Source organism: Ammospiza caudacuta, chromosome 13, assembly GCF_027887145.1.
Source record: "Ammospiza caudacuta isolate bAmmCau1 chromosome 13, bAmmCau1.pri, whole genome shotgun sequence".
In the NCBI taxonomy this organism is placed as follows: Eukaryota; Metazoa; Chordata; class Aves; order Passeriformes; family Passerellidae; genus Ammospiza; species Ammospiza caudacuta.
The window spans coordinates 7,716,424-7,729,228 of NC_080605.1; the positions used below are offsets into that span (position 1 = coordinate 7,716,424).

The following is a 12,805-nucleotide window of genomic DNA, read 5'->3' on the forward strand; positions in this document are numbered from 1 at the left end:
CAAAACGAACCACGTCTTTGCTGAGCTATTTAACCATTTGATTGAAACCATTTGTATCACTAATTGTCCAGTCCTGTGCTCCTCCTTTACTCTGGCAAGTATTTCCTGATATTAGTGGGGATCAGTGGAGTGAATTGGCCAAACTACATCCTTATTTACAGCATTAAAAAATCCACATCTCTTCTCTGAAGCTGATGGAATTATTCTAGAATCAAGTCACTGTAATTCTTTTCAAGTCAATTGTCTAGAATGAAATCCAGTAGCTCACATTCAATTAGTAAGTTTTAAAAATTGTGAGCCATACTCTTAAATGATATAAATTCATAAGTACAGACATCAATCCTGAAAACACTTACGTCTCTACTTAACTTTACTCACGTGAGTAATTCCATTAGCATCAGTAATTCAATACCTGCTTATGCATTTGCAGTACTGAAGCTTTAATATGCCTGGATATCCTCTCACATCAGCTATAAATCAGCACAATTCCTCTGAATCACAGAGTTTCTACTAATTCACAAGATATAAAAAGGAATGGACAACCCAGTATAACAATTAAAATAAAGAAATAACATAAGAATTTGATTTGGGAGCAGAAGCTATCCGAAATTTTGATTTAGGGATCAATTAATGCATGTGGAATGTGGAATTAATTATTAGTTATTTCCTAGGAAGCTAGACTTTTATTTCAAACTGAGGGCCAAATAACCCAATTTTGATTTCACACTTATTTCCACACCAATCTGATTTCTCAGACTTTACAGGAGCTTTTCTTCTGCTGCACTGGAATAGCTCAGAGGAAAATCACATATACAATGTAGTACACCCCTCCACCCACTGATTTTCATGGGTGTTCTTCTCATGCTAATACACAACATAATACGGGTCTTAATAATATGCATGAGATGTTCTATTGAACTTACAGGAGGAAAAAAAAACCAAAAATGATAAAATTAATTTAATCAGGAGTGTCATGGTGTTTTTTTAAATCAGCAGTCTGATGATAAAGTAATAAATGATGATTCATCCCCAACACAATTATTACATATCAACTGCATAAAGATGAATGCTCGTGATTTTACCAAGCAGAATATTTTCTTGAAAAAAAATTTATTTGTCACTGACTACAACCTAAAAGAACTACAATAAAAAGTTTTGCAAGACATAAACATAATATTTTTGAAGACATAAAAACCATGCAAGAACAGATTTAAAAATCTGATTTAAGTACCTCATTTTACTTTTTTTTTTAATTGGATAAACAAAGCCAGACTCAGATCCATAAGCAGAAGAAAATGTTATGAGAACAATATAAGTATTCTTACCAGTTATTCTTAAGCCAACGAATCTGTTCCCTGGATGAAGAAATTCTTAAAAGACACAGGACAGGTACTGAAGGTCACAACTGGAAAAATAAAACCTGTGAGAAATTTAATATGTCAAAACTCAGTGTTTGAATCAGACATTTACATTAAAATATTACAATGCCACCTCAAGCAGGCAATCTACAGGACAGCAGAGAGCATTAAGAATTACAATATTAATGGGATTAGCACATTTTATTTTTTAGTTTTCATAATATACATGTTTGGTGGTCATTTCATATTTGGAAATAAAAACTTCTTTCAGTTCTGGATTGTTTTGAGAGGGAAAACCTCCTCTCAAAATAATGATGAGGAACAGAATGAAATTCTTCTGATCCTTTCCCCTAGACAGTACAGCAAAAGAGGACAAAACAGGATAAAACAAAAGTTGCATAGCATACTCCAGAAACCCAGTTATTCTCTTTGACATTGATATTCTAATCTTTCAAACTGAGTAAAAAGAGAACAGCTACTAATTGTATTTTTACTTTTTTTTAATTCCATTTTATAACAGAAATAAGTCCTTTGTAGATGATCTCATCTAATAAACCCTACTTAAAACAGATAAGAGCCAGCAGTAAAAGCCAAGCAGAATACTTCCAAGATATTTGTCAGTAGTGAATTTAGGGCCATTACATTAGTAAGCAAAATAGAGACAAAAACAAAGGGCGTTCTTAGAGCAAAATAAAGTTCACTCGACTGAAGCTATAATCTGAAGAATTTATGACTGAGAATTCTAACTATGTTTATTCCTATGAATGTCTAACAAATAAAATTAAAGGTCACTCCCAAATAATACACTTTGTACATCTACATCAACCCAACTCTTTCATACAGCAGCTCTGAAACCACAGTTCCAGCTCCACAGCCTCAGGGCTCCACCTTGGCAGCACTGACTGCCCAGGGAAGCACTGACTGCTCTGAGGGTGCCATGAAGGGCAGTGTGGACAAAATTCCAGCCTTCGTTTCTGGGGGAAATCATCAGGAGCTTGGCCATTGGACTGCATTGGGTTTAAATCAGTCAGCACCAACAGGACCACACTGCTGCTCAATGCTGCTCATTGGCTTGAAGGGCAAACAACAAGTTTGAGGGCTTCTCTTGATGATGAAAACAGTATGAAATAATTCTGAAAACAGAAGTTCACTACTAAGCAGCACAGCCCTCCCTTAGTGCAATACTGCTAGAACACTTGTCCTGTATCCTCTAAGGTCTCTGCAGCCTCCACCTTGTCAGGATTACCCCCAGTGCAGGTGCTCCTGCAGTCCCACTCTGTCCCCACCAACTCATCTTTCCCCTCTGGCTCCCAGCCCACCAACCATGGGATACTCATTGCCACTGGGATGGTTCACCATGAGGCTTCCCAAATCCCACTGCCTCCCTCCTCACTTGCAGACTGAGCCAGGCTTTGCCACGTGTTTCAAAGCCTTTTCCAAGTGATAATTCTGCCACGCAACTTTGCTGACACAGGAGAATTACTCCAATTCAGGCTTCAAGCCCTTTCTTTAAAACTAACATTTCCACAGCAAAGCTCCAACTATCCTGCAGTAATCACCTGGTTTGCCATCCCCATTGTTCCTCATACCTGGGAACACATTCTTCCCTGCTCTCTCCTCATGCCCAGTTTTCTTTTACCTGCCAGTTATCTCTGAATTTGAATTATAAGCCCTGAACAGCAAAGCCTGTCCTCTCATGAGACACTTTCCTATTGAGCTGAATGGGTGGTGAGCAGGTACAAGGCATCACTCCAACCCAGCACCCCATATCAATGGGTAAACCCAGCTACAGGAGAATAAAACCACTGCAAAAGTCAAGAGAAGCACCTACAATGCTGACTGGAGAGAATAAAAATCAGTTTGTAACTGGGTAAAGGAAACCTTGTCATCAGATTTGGTCTTTCTAAACATAAAATTGCATCTAGATAGGATTCAGGTCCCATTTATGAAGGCCCATAACACTTTAAAATTTAAATAAGTGAATTTCAGTTACTATATTTGACCACATTGGAACAGCAAATTCCTGGACTGCTGCAGATAAACATAGGTCCCATCCAACATTTTCAGTTGCACACTACCTAAAAACAGTGACAGCTTGTTTGTCTCGAATTTCTGCTCCTGTTGATGTCTTAAATTCTTGAAGATATACCTTCCTAGTGCTTACTTGCAGCTCATTCAACGCAAAAGCCAACAAACAGAAACAAAGATAATAAACTGTTAGGTTTCTAAAAGATGTTATCTCACTAAACAGGTTCTTAGTACTCCTACACCAACATCACAGAGCACATTTTTGCTATGCTATTACAAGGCTACTTGTGTTTAAAAAAATTCAGCTTTTACATACACGCTCATGACTTGCAAAATTCTAGGAATGATTCTCAAGGGGCTTTCACTAAGATGCTTTATAAATTCTGATGACAGACAGAACACAGTAAGGCTTCATCTCTTAAAGTCCTGTACTGATTTGTTTGGAGGCTTCATGTCATTGATCAGCATGTCAATGTCTCTTGCAATCTGCTTTCCAGTTCATGACTGAGAGTGAACCCCTCAGGTCTAAAACCTTAAATGATTTAAGGTCTGTGATACATAACCTTACGAACAAATTGGGAAAATCTGTAGCTTTACACATTAAACTGTAACAGAAATGATTTAAAGCCTTATAAAAAGGTATTTTACTTACCTGTGCTAATATTATTCTAACACATTTGACACTGACTATGTAAAGCAGATATTTTAAAGGTACAGGCAGCAAGCTGCCTGGAAACAAATTAAGACAGTTCCACTTAGGTCAAATTGGGCCAGTTTACCAGTGTCTAATACACTCCCTGGCATTAAAAAATGGCACCATGAATCCTTGCAGACCAATTTATTACAGTAAGCTTCCCACAGCAGCACTGCTGTGCAGTTGCACTTGGCTCAGTGAGTGATCCAGCACACCCCCAGAGAAGAAAAAAACCCTAAAATTCTTCAGAAACAGCATGACAAAAATAAAAAGTAGTGGTGAGACATAACTAGGGTATGACAGAACAATTTCTGTTCATTCTTAAAACATGCTTTTGTAGCTCATTCCTTGAAATGAATTAGAGACATGAAAGGGAGAAAGTAATCTCATCCCACTGATGAGCAGGGGCCAGAAGGATTTCTGCAGGTTTTCTGCAGGTTACAGATGGAAATCTAACACTCAGCAAGGGAAAACAGAAGCTTGAGCATGGACTTATTCTGCACAACAGGACTTTTACCCCAAATGCTGAGACTAAAAGGCTTCATTGTGGGGCTCTTAGCAGCACATCCCATTCCTGTTCAACTCCATGTTCAAGCCCTGCTAATCTCAAGGAGACGAGGCTCAGGCCCTCTGCTAACAGCCTACCCTTTCTGATGGAATGAGGTGTCATGTTTAAATAATTATTCCCTATCAGCTGCTTTTTGAGGGCCTCTTGAATTGCCCTGGCATAGCTGCTCTCACCCTGGGCACATCAGAGATACAGGGACAGATACAGGCAGGGAAAGAGGCTCAATGACAGCACAAAGCCAGCCCAGGAGCCATGCAGGACACCCTTGCCAGGCCTCCACGGGAGCCCTGCATTCATCACAAATGCAGGATGGGGCCTGAAGGGTCCAGTTGGTGTCACTGGGAGTTACATGCATAAGTGAAGAGAGATAAACAGTCCCTAAAGCAGGGTGCTGGAATAAACCTCAGTATTTTTCCACTGTGCCCGAAAAACATGAGAGCTGACACCACTTTTCTCAGGCTGGGCCATGGTTTCCACCCATGGCACCAGAGCCTGCCCAGCCATGTACCAGTCCCCATCTACAGACCTTCCTCCCTTCGTGTGTGTGCCCTGCCCATGTCCTCAGAAGGCTCCAATACATAAAGTTGTCTGCCTATAAATGCAAAATATTTAAAAATTCAGAGCTAACCACGACAGGATTTGTCCACATCTCCTGGCAAATCTGTAGTGTTTGATCTAACATCCTTTCAGGGAAGTGCCTTTACATCACCGAGATCACGCAACAAACTCTCGCTCTCATTTTTCCCTCCTGATATAAGTAAGCAAGAGACAGCAAAGAGAACAGGAATGCACATCCTTTTAACTCCTGGGGAGCCAAGGGGTTTGCAAAAGTTCTTTATCAGAGGCACAACTCTCTTTAGCTCCTTAGGTTTTTTCTACTTGCTTCTGCTTCAGACATCCCAGTTTGCATTTATTTTGTGCAGCTTCTACCTTTCTGTGGTTTTTGGCACTAACACCACCTTAACTTGTCCTTATTAGGACTGTCACAGCATACATTGCAGTTGAGATGGCCACAACACAGAGCATCACCATAAAGTTCCAGAAGGCTTTAATCATTCCCCCAAACACAGCAACACCTTACCTCATCAGAAGGCTTCAGGTATCTGCCCGTACACAGTAACACCAGGTCACCTCAGAAGGCTGCAAGCATCTGCCCTTCTTGTTCTTTGGCCCAGCCTTTTATACCCTCCTGTTAATGCCCTGCACCTGTGTGCCCCTCACTGTCAATGCCCTGCACCTGTGTGCCCCTCACTGTCAATGCATTGCACCTGTGTGCCCCTCACTGTCAATGCCCTGCACCTGTGTGCCCTTCATTGTCAATGCCCTGCACCTGTGTGCCCCTGTCAGTGCCCTGCACCTGTGTGCCCCTCATTGTCAGTGCCCTGCACCTGTGTGCCCCTCACTGTCAGTGCCCTGCACCTGTGTGCCCCTCACTGTTAATGCATTGCACCTGTGTGCCCCTCATTATTAATGCATTGCACCTGTGTGCCCTCTGCTCCCTTTGGTGGTTGCTCAGTGCCCCTGGGCACTCCATGGCTCATTGCTGTCACTGCTGCTCACAGCTGTGCCCACTGGGGATGAGGCTCAGCCCAGCCCCACTCCCAATCACCCCAAACTGGGTACCTGCACAGGACTGGTTGTTGGTTACAAGATGAATCACTTCAGCATGGTGCTGCTCCTGCCCTTCATGCTCAGGCCTCATCCAAAGCCCCAAAAGTCAGTGACATCATTTAACCTGGTGGTGGCTGGATCAGGCCCTGCTGCAGACCAGTCCAGCATCACTGCTAGTGACCCCTGTACCAGTGCTGTGCCTCTCCACCTGCCACTGTGGCTTGGGAAAGGGGTGGATGCAGCCTCAGGGCCACCTCGTGCCCTGGGAAGGTGCAGGAACATTTCACTGGAGCCAGCAGGAGCTCCACAGGGCTGCAGTTGTGCTGTCCTCCAGCAGTGACACCCTGGGGGCAGAACTCTGCCCACTGCCATAGTGGGGTCCCCAGAGACACAGGAGGAGGGACCAGGGGCATCCCAGGGCATCAGCCCCTGTGAGAGCAGCTGCTGCCCTCCTGCCCCAGTTCTGCAGAGCAAGGGGGGCTCCAGTAGCTGCTGCAAGTGCCAGAGCCCAGGGACAGTGTCTGCCACCTGGGGTGGCCCAGGGCCTGGCACAGACCTCCCCTGGAATACACCCCAGTCCAGCTGGCACCCTTGGCCCACTCTGTGGCTGCAGAGCAGCACCCACACCCCAAATCCCCGCCCTGATCTGTGCTGACACTGCCCACAAACACCCAGGCACTGACTTGTCTGTACTTGGGCTTCTTCTCTTGGAAGGAGTTGTTTGGGGTGTAAAAAGCCAGCTCAGACAACTGCCCACTCAGTTCCAATGCATGTGCTTCAAAAGGGCCAACTTACTTTCCACCTCTAAGAAAACTAACTTAGCTCAGAGGAAAATTGGATACCTGTGCTCAGTTCCTGTTGGTGTTCTGGATGCACAGGATGAACAGACATTTGTGGCAATCTGATTGAGTTGTAAGAAAGCATTATGAATTTAAAGTAGTACAAAGAAATGTTTCCATCACCTCCGTGCCTATACCATGACACATGCATCTTAATATATTACATAATAAAAAAGCCATGATGTTCTCAACCAATCAAATTATGCTACTGTCTCTTTAATAAACAAATCCATGTGCGCATTAACAGTGTTGAAAATTCAATTTAAACTCTTTGTCTGTTGCTGCTTACTCTAAAGATGGTCTTTCTTAAACAACAGAGCACCAAGGAGTCGTTAGGGCTCTCTCTTCATTACTTCAAAAAACCAATCATTAGACACCAGAGTATATACGTAATTAGAAAATCACTTCCTTTGCAATCCAAGCTAAGTAGTTTACATACTGTAATTACAGGGACAAAATCAATTTTTAATCATTTCACTGATTGGGCTCATCAGCTCTGTGGGAACATTGTAACCTGCTTGTTGTGCAAAAGCAACATCTGGGCTAAAACAATTACCCTTTGTTTGCTACAATATTCCTTAAATCTTTTTGCTTGCATAAAAAAATGAAAACACGAAGACAAGATATTTCGATGTCTTTTTGTCCTTGATCAACATATATCCTAAAGTACTACTTGCAATGAGAGTTTAATGTTCCTCAGAATTTACAGTTAAACAGTACACTTCCAAGGAATGTATTTTTTCAGGGAGATAAAAGTATCTGATTGTTTTAAAGAACCATTCAGCTGGCTAATTGTTCCATAGCTAACACATGGTATTCAAACAACCCACACATTACAAAAGCTCATCTGGATAATAATGGGCAACTATTATTGCAATGGTTTACACTTTTCTAATACAAATGAATGGATTTTATCAAAATTTGAAAAAAAATCTAAGAAGCTGGGTATGTGTGAAAAATAGATGGTATGAATTGGCAAGGCAAGGCTAAGCATTTTGTTCTCTTAATAGGAAATGACCTCATTTACACTGGAGTAATAATTAGTACTGCTTCACTGACAGTTAAGAAAAAAAAGTTTCACAGTATAATAAGGCAGCATCTCCTTTGTTAAGATCTACATTGATTATTAACCCTTGCCAAGAAAACCCAGATTTAACTCTGTGCTATATGTGCATGTGGTTTGGGGCTTTTTCCAGGCAAAAAGTAAGAGGAGGGAGGGGAAAAGAAAAAAAAGAGAGAGCACAAGCTAGAACTAAGGCAGGATCCCAAGCTGCACCCACTAAAGCCAGCAGCTGCTGCAGGGATGGTATCAGAGTGCACAGGATGGGATGTCAGGGATGGCTAAGTGAGGATACTGATGTCTGAAATATTTAATAATAACTGCTAGAGAATGCATTCAGTTTTGCCTGGACTGGGAAGCAAGTGTGCAGCAGGCTTGTTCTGTGCTGCAGATTTGGGAATTCTGAGCTACCTGCTGAGGTCCCTCATGGACCCCCCAATAGAGGAACCACCTCTGCTGTCACCATTCCTCCTCCCTGCCAGAGTTCCCAGTCCTGGGGACATGCAGGAGCAGGGCAAGGTCACTCTGTGCCCCTGTCCATGTCCCAGACCTTGGGGCACTCAGGGCCCTGAGCTCTTCCCTGGCCAGCTCTGGGGAAGATGCTGTGCCAGCAAATGGAGTGGGTGGGAGTCCTGCAGCCACCCAGAGATCAGGAGTACCACAGACAATGGCAGCCCCAGCTCCTCACACATCCCTGTCAAAGGAACTCTGTTTCTGAATAATTTACGCAACATTTAGGTGAAAATATTTTGTATTTTATTCAGTAGATGCATTTTTTTTTATAATGAGGCCCTCATTAAAACCAATATGTGTGTCATGTTGTCAGGCAAATATATGTTAAAATGTCACTTTGAATATGAAATAATACATTTTTAGGGGCTTGACTCATTAAAGAAAAATATAAGCAAAAGAAAATTTCTCTGGGTAAGCCTTTAAGAGCTGGGTGGGAAATATTTTCCTGTCCTGCAAAAAGTTTGAGATTTTTTTTTTTTTTTCACCCACCCTCTACATTTCAGAGAGATCACAATCCATTTCAGAGAGATCACAATCACATTCCCTGAAAATGAAAGTTGAGTAAACCAGCAGGACACCCCCCATCACTCTCCTTTGCCTCTGCACCCACGGGGCAGCAGGAGCACAGCAAGGCTGAGGCTCTGGGCTAGCAGGGCTCACTCCTCAACTGCACACAGCCTGCAGCCTCCGCCACTGTCCCTGGAGCTGCTCCTCTTCAGGAACAGCACTCACTGGCCAGGAAAAAAAAACACCTCTATATGCCAAAAAGGCAGATGAGGGCTTCAGCCATGCCTGAACAGCTCCTCAGAGAGCATAGGTCCTGCCCCCTCACTGCATTTCAGGAAATTCTGTCGAAATCCATCCATTCCTGAATAAAAGCAGTCAAAACTGGCATGTTCCAAGTCAACAATTTTGCCAGAGATCTGCCAGTCAAGACCAACCACAATCCAAATTTACTTGTGTTTAAGCAGACACAACTCCTCTGAAGTGATCTGCACCTACCTGCTTAGTCTGTAGACACAGCCCAAAGATGTCAGAGCAAGCAGTAAAAAGTAAAACACAAGTAAAAAAGCAAAAGTATGGCCCTTGCAGGTCTGCAATAAACACTGCCATATCAACACTGAAATAGCCACAGTTATTTTCTTCTGCTGTCCAGATGTTGCAAAGGAATACAACAGCTGTGTTTGGGCAGTGCAGGCCCACCTCACCTGTCCTTCATCCCTCCCCTTAATCCTCCCCCAACCTGCAGGACAAGCCCTTTGGGTCAAGCCTAAGAGGGGCTACTGAGAGCAGCCCCCCAGCAAAACAACTGCCCCAAAAGCCTCCACAACAATTAATTTATTCCTGATAAAAGCATTATTTCATGAGGGCTGGTATCTGAAAACCACTGACAAACAGTAGAGCATGTACCACTTACAAACAGTAGAGCATTTTTTCCAACATGTACACAAAGATTCAGGGCAGGACCAGCCTACAGCAGCAATCCAGCCTCAAAACATTCAGGGGGCCAGTTCCTCAGCCACTTAATAGAAAACCCTCAAAATGAACAACCTTAGATTCTTCCTCAGATCCTCAGGACTGTTTCATGGTTTGCCTCTGCACTTCTATGGCTTTTATGTGCAATTAATAACAAAAGTTAAAGGGTTTGCAGGCCTAAGCCCTTTTAACTGCTGAAAAGATTTGAACTATTTTTTCACTTGTGTTCATTTAAGGGTGTCACCTGCAGGATTTTGGTATGGAACAGTAAGGGGAAAATCAAAATCTCCAATTCTGGGGCATCTCAGAAGCACCTCTTTTGGGAATAGATATGTGCCAAATGACAAAAGGCAATTTCATTGCGTATGTAGTTCCATGGGAGTGCCCCAAATGATAACATAAACAAAATTTGTAGCAATTAAAAAATAAAAAAAAAAACAAACAAGAAAAAAACCCCCCATACAATAACCTGGTCAGGTGTTAAGGGAGTGCTGGAGTGTAGAAGAGTTGTTAAGGTGTTGGAGCCAAATTGCCACCAGGAGCAACAACTATCCACTCATACACAACTCAATTCTACTTCTAGAAAAAAAATCATCAATTCACAGCTTTAAAGAGAAGAAAATATAAAATACTTATGAAATGATACCTTAGGAAAATGCATTTTTCATTCCTAACTATCTAGTTAGTGCATCAAATTACAAAACACCATCTGAGGCAGTTTTCACCAAATCACATACGAGGACATTTCATGAGTGTTACTGCTCTCATCACAGTCTAGTAGAGAAAGAAAGAGGGAGTTTGTTTATAGATTCTTTCTTGTTTGTTTTACATTCTCTATGTAGAAAAAAAATCCAATAACCCGCAAAAAGATGTAGGTCAAATGTTCTCATCTCAAATCTTCCTTGATAAGTAGCGATTTAAGAAGTCTATATAAAAATGTGTTATTCCCTTTCAGCTCATAGGAAAAAATGTTTCAGAAATAGCACATAAAAAAATATTCAATGTCACTAAAACTGGAATAGAAAATGTTTTATAGATTAACAAACATTGTAATGAATTTGCACAACCTTAACTGACTGTATACATAGCATAATGAAATGGTCTACATCCTTTCAAAGAAAAATTAGGTATTCCAGCACATAGCTTTAGAAAAGCATTGTTCAGAAAAACCTGCATTTTTTCCCAGCTACCATGTAATTTGTGAGATGCATTTTTAAATGATCTGCAACTGCAGCAGGCTTCATCAGTCAGATGATACAGATAGATAATTCACCAAACTGTCACATGATCTTCCATCAGTCTAAAAGATGTGAATATATTGCCACAAGCTTTGGGAATAATGGGTGCACCTGTTTACAGTGTCACCTCTGTTTGCTAATTGTCTCCTTGAGCTACATTTTACTTCTAATGCATTTATTTTTGACAGGCAGTGTCTATTTAGAAATCACATTACTTCAAGTGCAATTGTTCTTTTGTCTATCAAGTAAATGAAGTGTTGTTATACAGATTTCAGGTTCTGATTAGTGAAGTATCAGCACACCACAAAGGTCAATCAGTTATTTACCTGAAGTAATAGAAGTATGACAGGCCTCCTAGATCATGGTATAGCTCATGTTAGTATCAATATTTTGTACTTGAAACAGCTATACATACACCTTGGTTTGCGTGTATATACATTACATAAATGTATTAAATGTTCTAAAATAGAGTATTGCATATTCCCTGAAGAACATAAGGACAGAAGCACTCAAGTGGAAAATATCAATGTCAGTGCAAACCCAACTCTTCTTCCCCAGTATTTCAAGTTAAGTCAAAGATAATGGTGATAACCAAGGTGTCGGTCTCACAAATATTTTTCAATTTTTTATGCACATAAGCTGTCACACCAAGAAAACTAATGCTTTAAAAACACTTTATTTCATTGTGCTTCCTGCTTTTTATATAACAGTGAAGCGAAATTTATTTAAGGTTACTTGCATTAGCTTCAACTAATAAGATGCCATAAGAAATTAAGATGAGCCACTTGAGGTCTAAGAAATACCACAGGGGATTTTTATTCACACCCATATCCTCATGTCTGCAATGTTATCAACATTCAGTTAAATAACATGTCTCAATAAGTACAAAACCATGTCTTTATCTATATATATAGTAACATATTCAAGTAGAACTATAGTATCAAACAGGAAATTTTGAAAATCTAAATCAGCACATTGATCACAGCCACTTCACTGCATATATATTGATCCTATACACACACACACAAAAAAAAAAGACATTTTAACTGTTTATTAGCAAGGTGGAAAATAGTATCACTGTAGGGAAAGCAGTGGCTTGTCAAAGCCTCATTATTTCCCTTGTCCCTCTATCCAAGTTCCACATCCCACACTCTGCTCTGCCATGCAAAGACACAAAGAAGCAGGAGAGCAAAATAATTTTCTAAAACTAAGGCAAGGTCCAAGGCTGAAAACTGCCCATCCTCAGGAGGGTCTGGGCACAGCAATCTCAGGGACTTGCCAGGGATTCCCAGCCACCATTGCTGTGTCACCAGTTTGCCAAAAGAAGCGCAGACAGAAAGCCACACATGCCTTAAGTCACATTCTAAATTGGCTCCCTGGAGCATTTCTACCTTGTTCACTAAAGCACAGGGTATGTTTT

At 41.4% G+C, this 12,805-nt stretch overlaps 1 protein-coding gene across 1 annotated transcript in view; it reads right to left on the reverse strand.

Annotated features, from left to right (window-relative positions):
- Nucleotides 1-5,786, reverse strand: part of ZNF536 (zinc finger protein 536) — a 290,297-nt gene extending 284,511 nt beyond the window's left edge. The window contains exons 1-2 of the mRNA XM_058813538.1: nt 5,730-5,786; nt 1,326-1,420 (exon numbers count right to left, since the gene is read on the reverse strand). The gene's annotated coding sequence lies outside the window, so the exon portion shown is untranslated. The remainder of the gene's footprint in view (nt 1-1,325; nt 1,421-5,729) is intronic.
- Nucleotides 5,787-12,805: the final 7,019 nt, after the last annotated feature.